This window comes from Centruroides vittatus, unplaced genomic scaffold (assembly GCF_030686945.1).
Source record: "Centruroides vittatus isolate TY-2023 unplaced genomic scaffold, ASM3068694v2 contig_3103, whole genome shotgun sequence".
NCBI lineage: Eukaryota > Metazoa > Arthropoda > Arachnida > Scorpiones > Buthidae > Centruroides > Centruroides vittatus.
This window is the reverse complement of record NW_027121999.1, coordinates 457,335-469,606: the sequence shown is the minus strand read 5'-3', so window position 1 is coordinate 469,606 and position 12,272 is coordinate 457,335.

Genomic DNA, 12,272 nt, shown 5'->3' with positions numbered 1-12,272 from the left:
GTGATCATAATTAACATATTCCTAGTCATTGTTGTCTATAGTAATATTTATCAGTTCAAATGCAACTTAAATTTGGTATGGTGGCAATTCAGAAGATATTCCTTTTAGATCTTAATCCGCGTGAATTTTGGTTGCAGCATATTTTTTTTTTTTTTTTTTTTTTTTTTGTAACTCCGCCCAGTGGGCACTAAGAGGGCCTCTTATAGCAAGCCCATTATGGGTTCGGCCAGGCCCACAATGGGGCGGCCGGGTGGTGAGGGACGGGGACCGACATATCCGGACGGACCACCCCCCGAAAAATTCCTGGGGATTTTTCGACCCGTCCGGATTCGATCCCGGGTCCCCAGGGCGGCAGGCTGCTAACCTTGACCGCTCGGCCATCCGGCCGCTCTGTTGCAGCATATTTAAAAACTGTAGTTTATTGATGGCATGTTGTAAATTCGGCAACATTGAAAGATGGCATCATAGAGAAACAATTACAGTTAGCCGTCAAAGACACTTTGGGATGGAGACCCCATTGAGTAGTACCCTTGTCGCTAACGTCTGTATAACATGAGTGTCTTGTACAAATAAGATGTTTGTTGCTTGCAGCACCAAAAGTGCCATAATGATGAGCTTTATTACTAAGATTTTTTACAAAAGTGTCATTTGCGTGTCATCTACCATACCAAATTTAATTGCATTGGAGTGATAAATATCTGTACACAAGTTTTGTGCATCTCTAAGAGAAGTTCGCAGCTATCTAATTGACACCCAAGGTGGGTTTTTTTAAATTTCTCGCTTTATGGGCACTAAGAGGTTTGTTTTTGCAAGCCCATCGTAGGGTTGGTTGCAGGCCCACAATCGGGAGTAGGGTGGGGAGAAGTGGGCTCGACATATCCAGGACAGATCACCAAGCTTAGAAGCTGTAATCATTTTTGAAAATACGTTACCGAAAACTTTTTCTGTCTGAAAACACGCATTTAATCACTCAATTATTTTCTCTTTACATGTATTAAACTTATCAATTTTATGTATCTAAATTATGCAAGTGTAACAGCTTTCTGCAAATTATAATTAAGAAGCAAGGACACATCCTGCGAAGTGTCGAGAAATCGTTATAATTATTAATGTTTGTCCAGTTTTTGGTTTATGTAAATTACGCTACCAAACGTCACGGTGCGTTCGAAGTTGATTGTTCTTGGAAATTGGAAAGTTCATCTAAATATCTAAGAACTTGTCAAACAGGACGCGCAATTCTTTCTGTTAATAGGAATTACTCAATGTATGCAACATTTCTAGCCATAGTTGAAATTCTAATGATGGATTCTTGTATGCTAGCCAATAATACATGACTCCAAGGATACAGAAACGTCTAAAAAACAGATTATTTATAATGAAATATTGGACTTTATATGCCATGTAGTTGCTCACAGTTGCACCTATTACTCGCAATGGGTCATTCAGTATGCATGACGGATAGGGTACGTCATTGTCCATGGGCAATGACGATTCGAATAATAATCGAGCTCAGTTTAAATCCTAATTTCTCACGCGATAGGGTCTTACTGCGCGTGGGGAATCATACTTTAAACTAGTCCCGAATATTATTCGAATATCCGGGCCTAGTTTAAACCATGATTCCCCTGAAACCCTGATTCGAAATTTTCGAGTTTTGAATCGGGGTTTCAGATCACGGTTAAGGAATTTTCAGAGCTGAGTGGAAGCGGATTGTTAGGTTCTCTCATCATCCTACACTCGTTGATTCCATGTGTGCATGAAGACCGGTTCAAATAGAAGAGGGTTGGAAAAATCACGAGATCCACTACATCGAGTTCGGATCCAGAAATCCAACCCCTGATTATCCTGTTAACTCTTCTGGATGGATGCTAGTAAAGGAGGTTGCATCCGGTTCCTCGAATTTTATAGAAAGTTTACGTCTGATTTCCATCATCTCCTTCATTAGCGTAATCAGGAAGAGGATCGGGGATCCGGGCCTCATTTTGTAAATAAATAAAATAAGAGTAATAAGTACAGGAAAAAGATTTGAATGTAATAAACAATACCTAGTGGCGCGTTATAGCTTCATGGGCTCCTAGGCAAATTTGAATTAGAGTGCCCCATGTACAGTATTGATCCCAGACTTTTTCTTCGAGCAAACTTTGGAGAAAACTATTGTCTTATAAAAGATTGATTTGGGGCCTCAGGCAATTGTCCTTTATGCCCTTATGATAACGCGCCACTGACAATATCTAAGTTTACTTGTCGTTCACATCGGTACAGGAGCGAATGTTGGGCTTCCCTCTTAATTATCACGTTACACATCCAGTGACCACTCTAAAGTAACAAAACTAGTTAGTTAATTTCTGCTTCACGTAATAAACATCTGTATTTTTATAAATTAAAACCTGTGTAAATCAGAATCGCAAAGTACCGAATAAATAAATATATATTCGGTTTGGCTAGTTTCCTCCTTAAACAGGTTTCTAACACAGAAAATCGCTTCCTTTCGAAGAATTTTTTTTCCGTTTAGGCACGTTTCCATTTTATGCGGGTTGCATTTTGAATGGATTTTACTATAATAGTGCTGACCTAAATACAGTAAACCTATCCAAAACGGGAAAAATTCTTCGTAACGGAGCGTTTATCTATGTTAAAAAAAAAAAAAAAACTGTTTAAAACGGAAACCAGCCAAACCGGAAAAGAAACATTCGATACCGTGCGACTCCGGTATACATAGGTTTTACTGTATGTTAATTTAAAATATTTTAAAGAAATTCATAATATACGAATTCGTATTATCCGTGAAGTTGACTACACTTTTTTGTCCTATATATAGTAAATTTTATAATCAACATAACATCAACAATAACAATTGTACAAGTCATGTATGATTTATGGGTCATTGCGTGACATTCATTACTTTCCCTTTCGTCTTCATGCGTGCGTAAGAAAGATCACTAACACAAGCACTTAATGCCATAGGAATCCATTGTGTTAAAGCTTTCACGATATGAAAGATGGGAGTTTACTAAAGCTTGAAACTTGTTATTACTGTTCATGACCTCATCTGAATGCAGCAGGTTACCATGTTTTAGTTAACAGCTGTTGTCCTTAAGCTACTGTAAATCTGATGTTTATCTCCTACCCTTTTAGCATGTAAATTTTATCATGTACAACTGTGAAAGTGTTCGTGCATATCAAGAACACATTTCAGTCGAGTGTACTTGATGTACCCCTTTTTTTTATTTACGCGAACACTTTCGGAATTAGGAAACAATGTTTTAAATTATTATTTCTCTGTTAAAGTGCCCTTGAGGACATCGAATTTCTACCACGTTGGGTGTGCAGCCATTAGGCTATATTAAACTTGGAAATATTTAGGTCTTTATTATCTGGGATTATCAGGATCAGGGTCAGCCCTCAGGGCTTATTTGTATTTTTGAATTTCTCGGCTGTTCGTAGGTGTTTTGCTGCAATATGTTTATTTTTTATTATTTCTCTAATAGCTACTTGTGCCCGGCGTTGCTCGGGCTTTAAGGGGAAATTGGTGAGGTTGTATTGGGAGAGGGAGATAAAAACAATGGTCGTAGTTACTAAAATCCACATTTATTGACTTGAGTATATGAATTTACATTATATTAACGCTTGTTTATGCTTAAGAGGATGCAGGGACCTTCATAGCATTTTTTATTTTTTCGGCTGTTATATATAACAGAGGGGAAGTATGGCTATCGGTCAATAAATGACACCCCAAGATTTTTACACTTTTGGGCTCAGGACATCTTGAAACTTCGAGAAATTCAAAAAAATTCAGGTTTTTTTTCTGAATGTTTGGACGTTAGTATGTGTTTACGTGTGGCACAATTTTCTTCGTCATCTTTGAAGCTTAATAACGCCCGTGCTTTTTGTCGAAAATTTTCGAAATTTTGCAGGAAGGTTTGTGTATTAAGGGGTCGATGCCATTAAATTTTGGTGATTAAAGGTCTAGAAGGTGGGAAGATAAAGGGGTGTGTATCTCCAGTAAGGTCGGACTTCATGACGATTTTACTCGTTAGTAGCATTTACAATTTTTTATAAAACCCATCCCTATCCTGAAAATTAAGCTTTTTGCCATTTTATTGTGAGATTAGCCGACCGATTGCGTTAGTCAGGATTGTCGCTCGGTCACGACCAACGTGTGGGAGTAGGAAAAACTCTCGGAGACGGGTTCCCCATCGTCAAACCGTTTAATAAAATTTAAAAATTTCTCTTACAACAATTCTCATGATAAGACGTAACACCTTTCAAAGGGAGAGAAACAAGTTCGCACAAAAAGTACAAATGTTCCGTCTGTCGTTTTTCTTCCGGCAATGGCTTGGTGAAAGGCGACTGCCCCCGGGCGCACAGCACGGTTTCGAGAGATGTGTTCCTGCGAATAGATGGACCTGGGCGAATGTGGATGACTCTGGAGAGTGAAGATCAATCCTTGGACGTCGAAAAATCTTTCGTGTGTGAACTGTGGGATCACAAACTTCCGGGTAGAGGAGCTCTACGGACCAAGAACGTTACCTCCTTTTTTCAGACGGTTTTTATATGTTTCTTTTGGGTCCCAAATCGAGCATTCCGATAGGTCGATGCCGACTTGCCCCCGCTCTCCAATTGGTCCTCCTCCTCGTTACGAATTGTAACGAGATCGGAACCCAGATTGTGGGATGAGTCAACACCGACTGACAATTCGATTCCTATCGAAGGTGTTCGATCTAAGTACTCAAATTCATCTATTGTTTAATCTGAGTAGTTCGACTTTCTTATAAATTTATACAGACATGCCCTTTTATGGACATAAAATATTCATTTTTCGTTTCTCTTTTTTTTTCCTCTCGTTTGACGGTTTCTTTTTACAACATTATAGTAATTATTTTCTTCTATACAAAAATTTTAAAAATTTCCTTTTTTTGTTTTTTGCACAAATTCTAGGCCCACTTCCGAAGCTTCACATTATAATAGTTAAAAATATAAAAAGCTTTTTAATAAAATATGATAACAGAAGGCGCCACCAGATGTTGCCGGGAAAGTTAAGCAACTCGTTGCTAGAATTTTTTTCTAGGGTGTCGAGGAATACTCTTGCCAAATTTGGTGCAAATTTGGTATAGAACTCTTTACTTGATAAACATGATACCTACATACGGATTTTGACTCTTATGTATAGATTATGCGGCTTACCATATTTAAATATCTGATAAAGGGATAGGAAAATATATGTTTAATTAAGTCCCGGTTTCCGTATACAATGCAATCCCGGATATTGTAGATGGTAATTAAGTAACAGGATAAAAAACAAAATGGTGGCATATTCAAGTTCTAACAAATTTCGAAGGTCAGACAGGATATTAAGTTACCACAGTTGACTTCAATGAAAGCCATTGACAAAGCGAATATGTGCCGCAAGTTACGAAATATCAGCGATGGCAAAATAAAAAAAAAAAAATCCAGCAACGAGTTGCTTAACTTACCCGGCAACATTTGGTGGCGTCATCTGTTATCATATTTTATTTTAAAATTTTTTATATTTTTAACTATTATAAAATATCAAAAAACTTAATTTTGAAGGTAGAGATGGGTTTTATAAAAAATTGTAAATGCTAATAAAGAGTAAAATCGTCATTAATTAAGTCCGACCCACTGGAGATACACACAACCCCTATTATCTCTCCACCTTTAATCGCCAAAATTTAACAACATCGATCTCTCTAATAAGCAAATCTCCTTGCAAAATTTCAGAAATTTTCGACTAAAAGCACGAGTTATTTAGCCTCAAAGAGGGTGAAGAAAATCGTGCTCCATACACACGCGCACTAACGTCCATACATACAGAAATTACCCCCGAATTATTTTTGCATTTCTCGAAGTTTCAAGACACCCTGAGTCGAAAAATGTAAAAATCTTGGAGCGTCATTTATTGTTCGATCGCCATACTTTCCTTCTGTTATATATAACAGCGGGAACGTAAAAACACAGAGTATGGTCGTGGGTGTAAGGTTACATATCTCAATTACTTTTACGATTATAATTTGTGGAATTTCTTACGCCCTTCCAGGAAGAGGAAACTGCTCTGTTTGCCCCTCCTTTCCCCATATTCCCACGATCCTAAAAAAAATATTAAGTGAATTGCTAGACCATGCTGCAGTAAATTTTGATTATATCGATACACACTGAAATCGAAAACTGTGCAGGTGTATAATCAGATTTATCAGTAATCTACTGATTATTTTCGCCGTATCTAATTGTTAAACACGGTAGCAACTTGCTTAGCACAACGAAATCTGATTGATATCACTTAATGGGACATAGTTCGATCGTAAATTAACTAATCCAAATTCGGCATACCATATGGTATTGTAAACCGTGTTAAATAATGTTACTAATACACCTGGCCCAGTTATGTAAACGTTACTGTTACTATCCTGACAGATTATTGCACAGATATTCAGTTTTAAATATTCAGCAGACGGTACGTAACTCAGGTTTCATTCTATGGGTGATCCGGGAGGGTGACGTATACAGTCGGAATGAAGAAAAATACCCATATCACCCACACAAACACGCCGGCAGATATTCAACATAATAAATAATACAAAGCATATAGAATAAAACTACTTTTATAAAGTAAAGAATTAAATATTTATGTGAAAACACAGTTAAACTCTCAATAGAATTTCTTATTGATCACGAAACAAAGACGGAAGGAAATATAAATCATTGTCTGAAATACTGTCGTCACTTTGCGTTAGTCACAAACCAATTGTTTGTATAATTATAATAATTTTCAATACTTTATATACTTTTATATACTTTAAGTCAATGAAGTATATCTTTAACTTCTGTTTGTAATCTTTGTTAATTTTACTTTCAAATTTTCATGTAAAACAATTATAAAGTTGTCAGTGATACAACATATTTAAACAACGATTGTTTTAAAATTGTTGAAGTAATTGTTCTAAAAGAATAGAGTAAGAAGCAGAAGTTTTAGGTAACTTCCGAGAATTGAAATTACAATAATCCCTTTATCTCCTTTAACACACTTTATCAGTGTAGATTAAGTGTTATCTAAACTGAGAATTCATTATAAAATGTCATTCAATAATTCGTATTATTTTTCTTGACAGAAATTAAAGTGTCGATTAACATTATCATTTATAAAATGTTATTTGTTATTATGATCTTTTCTATCCTGAAGACACTTTTTCCATGCTCGAGGAGGGAGCAAACGGAAGGGGCGAGTGCCCCTTTCTGAGATCGAGTGAAAACTTTACAAATTACAATCGTGTAACTGATTGAGATACGTAACCTTAAATCCTCGACCATGGAGCGCTTTGTGTCTTAAAAATTTCAAATAATTATTTAATTATTTGTGATTTTAATATCAAAAAATGAAATAAAAATTTATTTGTGTAATTACTTGGCTCAAAGCTCTGCTCTCCCCCCTGTAAAATTTTCTGCGGACCTCCATGGCTCGGGCTCTATTTCTGCATTGGGAATTAGTTCTGCCCCTTACGCTTATGGTTATCAATGTGGATCACTGATGGTTTATAACTCGAAAAAGCCCGTTATGGGCTCAGTAGGAAAATACTGGGTGATTTTTTAACTTTCATTCTACTGGAATTTTTCTTCTTCGCGGTGTCATCAGTTCAACAAGACCTACAATATGGACCTCTGAATGAGCAAAGACGCAATCATTCGTACCCGAATTAGGGTCAAACCTAGGCCCCCAAAGGATGATTCCTTTATTATTTTGGCCATACGTAATATCAATAACGTTGACTTTTGTATTGTAACTTTGTATTTATTGCTTTCTAACCCCGTATTCACCAACACGAGTTAAACACAGAGTTGACGAACTCCAGTATAGATGTAACTCGAAGTCAGATCACGAGTTACTCTTCTTTCGTATTCGGATAAAAATATAACTCTAATGTTTTAAAACAATCCTGCGTTCGAGATTAAACAAGTCTTCTTTCGTAAGCAGAGTCTTGATTGGTTGAAAGAAAACACGCGTAGAAAATGGCGGAGATTAAATGGATAACAGTGCACGCCGTAATTTTACAAATGTTGAAAAAGAAATGCTACTCGAATTAGTCGAGAAATCTATAATTGAAAACAAAAAAAACAAACGCGGTTTCTTCCAAACACGTGGGAAGTACTAACCAAAGAATATAATAGTATCCCGGGTGTCACGCTTAGAAAAAGCAAACAGCTGTGGGACTGTTATAAAAATTTAAAAAAGAAAGCCGTAAAAGAACAGTCGCAGAAAAAAAAACCGAATTATTTAAAACAGGAGGAGGAAAGCCTTCTCCTGTTTTAAGTAATTCGGACGTAATGGCTGAGAAACTTCTTTCGATGGGAGTCTTAACTCAGCTGTTAGAAAATGAATTTGATAGTGATGCCCAACCTAAAACAAGTAAGTATTAAGGCATTATAATTTATTTTTTTTTTTTTAATTTTGAATTAATTAGTGATATATTTTAATAGCAGAGATAGCTACGACTTCAGTAGTAAATGCTCAAGATATAGGCCCATCTGATGTATCTGTATCTGAAGTAAGTCAATGTTTATTTAGTTATCAATAAATTACTTTATAATACTTAAATGACAATTGTGCAAATATTTATAGTACACATGAAAAATACTTCATATATAAAGTCTGTACTTTACAATACACAATAAGAATATAAATACATTTTATGTATAAATTACATCTACAATTTAAACTACATCATGTAATTTAAATGTAAAACTATAATATTTAATATATGAATTGTATGAAAGTTTATGCTATACGTACTATGCTATACTATCACTCATAAGTGACGTAATATAAATTGTGTACATCTCAATAATTTGAAATATTATGTTACACATTCTTTCATTTAACATTTCATTCATAAATCAAAAAAAGTCTAGATAATTTTCAGTTACAAATGTTTTGCAAGTTTTAAAAGAACTAATATTAATATTAGTAGTTAGTAATATAGTTAAGAGTGCCAACATATGGCCGAGTGGATAAAAAAACCACCGAATGGTGGTAGTTGATCGTGAGTTAGCGCTTCGCCAACAGGATAGCCACGTGGAGTTTTCTGGGTTTACGTATCTAACACCTTAATAGGGACCAGTTTCCTACAGAAAGTCCTCTTGGAAGGTATTACCCCCTTGGCTTAAAGTTTGGTTCGGTTTATTTGATTAGGGCAACGCGACACGTGGGCGATCTGCCAAGGATGAATGCCATTCGGGAGTACTTTTATGGGAAATTGGCCCCTATTTAGATGTTGTTACAAATATGAAGAAAACCCATAAAACTGCACGTTGACTAGGCACGAAACCCATCATCAGCTATTAGCATTCAGTGGTTTTATCCACTCAGACACTGGTGAGCCCTTTGGCTTACCAGTGAACCCCCGTAGCTTAATTTAGTTATAAAAGTCCACACTTATGAAAGAGGGAATTGTCCTATTTAACGTCATTAAAATGATCGGTATAGTAAATTAATTCATCATAATAATGGATTATATTGAATTTTGATCCAACAATTTTATAATCACTCATACGTGACGTAATATAAAATACGTATGACCCGACAAATGGCATTGTTTGCATTAGATAAAATTTTATGAATGGATTTCATCGATAAAAGAATATTGATACAGGTTATTGATAGTTATTTATTCGGAAGATTATAATTTGTTGAATTGCTATTTCAATACAGATAAGTTTTTCTAGGTGTTTTATTATCTTCCATACTACTTAATGATTAGATTAGCCTTCAAGGACCTTGACCGTGACGTATGAAAAAAATGATTGTGATAAAAATGGAAATTATATAAAAACCCTTATTAAAATTCATTAACAAATAAACACTGAACGGTCGCGGGTTTCGGGTCTCACCAATGGGCTGGCCATTGGTGAGGCCCGAACCCACAATACTACACGGAGTTTTCCGAGTTGTTTTCACATGTCTAATATCTAAATTTTCATATAAAGTTATGGAAAGGACCTAAAAGGTGTCGGGAGGTATTTTATGAGAAACTAGAGGCAATTTTCCATAAAATGCTCGTGTGGAATTACCCACGTGTTACGTTGACTTATTCCGTTAACAATTATATTGACAATGTAATTACTGCAGATGGGTAGAGGCTTTAAGAAAACTAATGCCTAGTTTTGCTCAAAAAATGCTTCTATTTGCTTACCTATCTACATTAAAGGCGCTTTATCAGGCAACGTGCCCATAGTTTAATATTATGTAGCATATTACTCTGAATTTGTAGTGCAGAGTGATGAGTAAAATGTATCAGTTTCTCAATTTACGTGAGAGTTACAAGATAAGAAAACATTTATACAAAATTAAAAGGAATTATTCTAGCGTTTTAATGTTTGTTATACTAGAAGTATTTTATTAATATAACTACAAAGGTTATCTTAGGTAAGGGTTTATCACACCGAGTGACCAATCTAACACATTTAAAAAATTCTTTATTCCTTTACTGTACACAATTAAAAGAATTTTTAAAATGTGTTAGATTGGGCACTTGCTGTGATAAACCCTTACGTTAAATAACCTTTGAAAATATAAATCAAATACTATAATATAATGGAAAGGTTAGAAGTTCGAAATAATGTAATAATATTAATATTTGCTGCTGTTATTTTTTCCCAAGCAATGCCAGGCAACAAAGTTATATTTGAGTACAGTAGAGCATCGATTATCCGACCCCTGATCAACCGTCACATCGGTTAACCAACCACGTTCTAGTCGGCAAATTCAAATGTCCGCTAGTAATGTGGCGCTACAATATTTGGCTGTCTTGGCTACTTTAATATTATTTTTGTTAAATTTTTGCGTGTTTTAACTGGCAACACTGGCTCGACCATGAAAGGGAGGCTAGTATTTAAACCAGGCTTAATTTTTTATTTTTCTTTATTTTTGTATTTATTCTGTGCAAAATAAAAAAATAATTTTTAACGGTACGTTAGCGACGATTATTATTTTTAAAAAAAATTTTTATTAGGTTTAACATCGATGGAAATTCAATACGAAGTAGGTTAATAGCGATATACTAATTACATGGGATATACTAATATACTATACTAATAATGTATTTTTTCATACTTTTCGGTTATCCGTTTTTTCAGTTATCCGACCAACCCCAGTCCCCAATTGAGTCGGATAATCGATGCTCTACTGCAGTGTTTCTCAAACTTTTTGGTCCGCGACCCCCTTTTGCACTTAAAAATTTCGAAGGACCCCCGAAGAATGAGTATGTGTAGAAAAACATCCCGGAGGGAGGGGGTTAATTTAAATTCAGGAGGAGTTAATTTCTTTTGTTTAATTAATCTATTCCAAGTTGAAATTTCTCTTCGTTGTGTGCCGCTTGTCAATGTTAAGACTAACGAAATTTTTTTAAAATTATTTCCTTACTGTATTTTTCACAAACAAAATAAATATATTGAAGAATATAAAAACAAAAAACATTATATTTCGGAAGTTAATCTCGTCTCAAAACGTTCTGATTCAGCACAACACAGTCCTCAGAAAAACAAGCAAAACTTACCACTCACGATGGGAAAAAAGTCTCGTTCAAATACTGGCGCGTCCTTAAGTACCCTCTCATGGTCGCGCCAGTGTTGCCAGCTAAAAAAAGCATATCAACTAAAATAATATCGGAGTATCCCAGGACATAGCCAAATATTGCAGCGCCACAGCACTAGCGGAAATTCGAATTAACCTACTGAAACGCTTTCGGTTGATCGGTTTTCGGATAATAGACACTCTACTGTATTTCTAACTCGACTTGCCTACAGACGCAACGCTGCTAGCGAACACCGTTCCAAATGACAACGCTGTTCTATCATAGTTTAGGCGGAGAGTGGAACTCGGGGGATTCCCCAATAGAGCACAAATTTATGAATATTATATTTAGGCTCGTATTTTAATATTTATATTGTTTTTATTATTTATATGTGCAATAGTAAAAATTAATTTATATATTTTTTTATTTCTATTATTTCTAAACATGAATCCATAGTAAATTTATAAAATATTTGAAAAAACATTGATCTGGCATCAATTTTTCAGCGACCCCCCAAATATTTTTCACGACCCCCACTTTGAGAATCACTGCCCTACTGTACTTTTCTTGATAACAATTCCTTCGGGCAATGAGGATACCACATTAATAAATCTGTATCAAAAAAGAACTCACTTGTCAGTATCAGAATTGCGTAAAAATATTGTTATCGTGTAAAATATAATACAATAA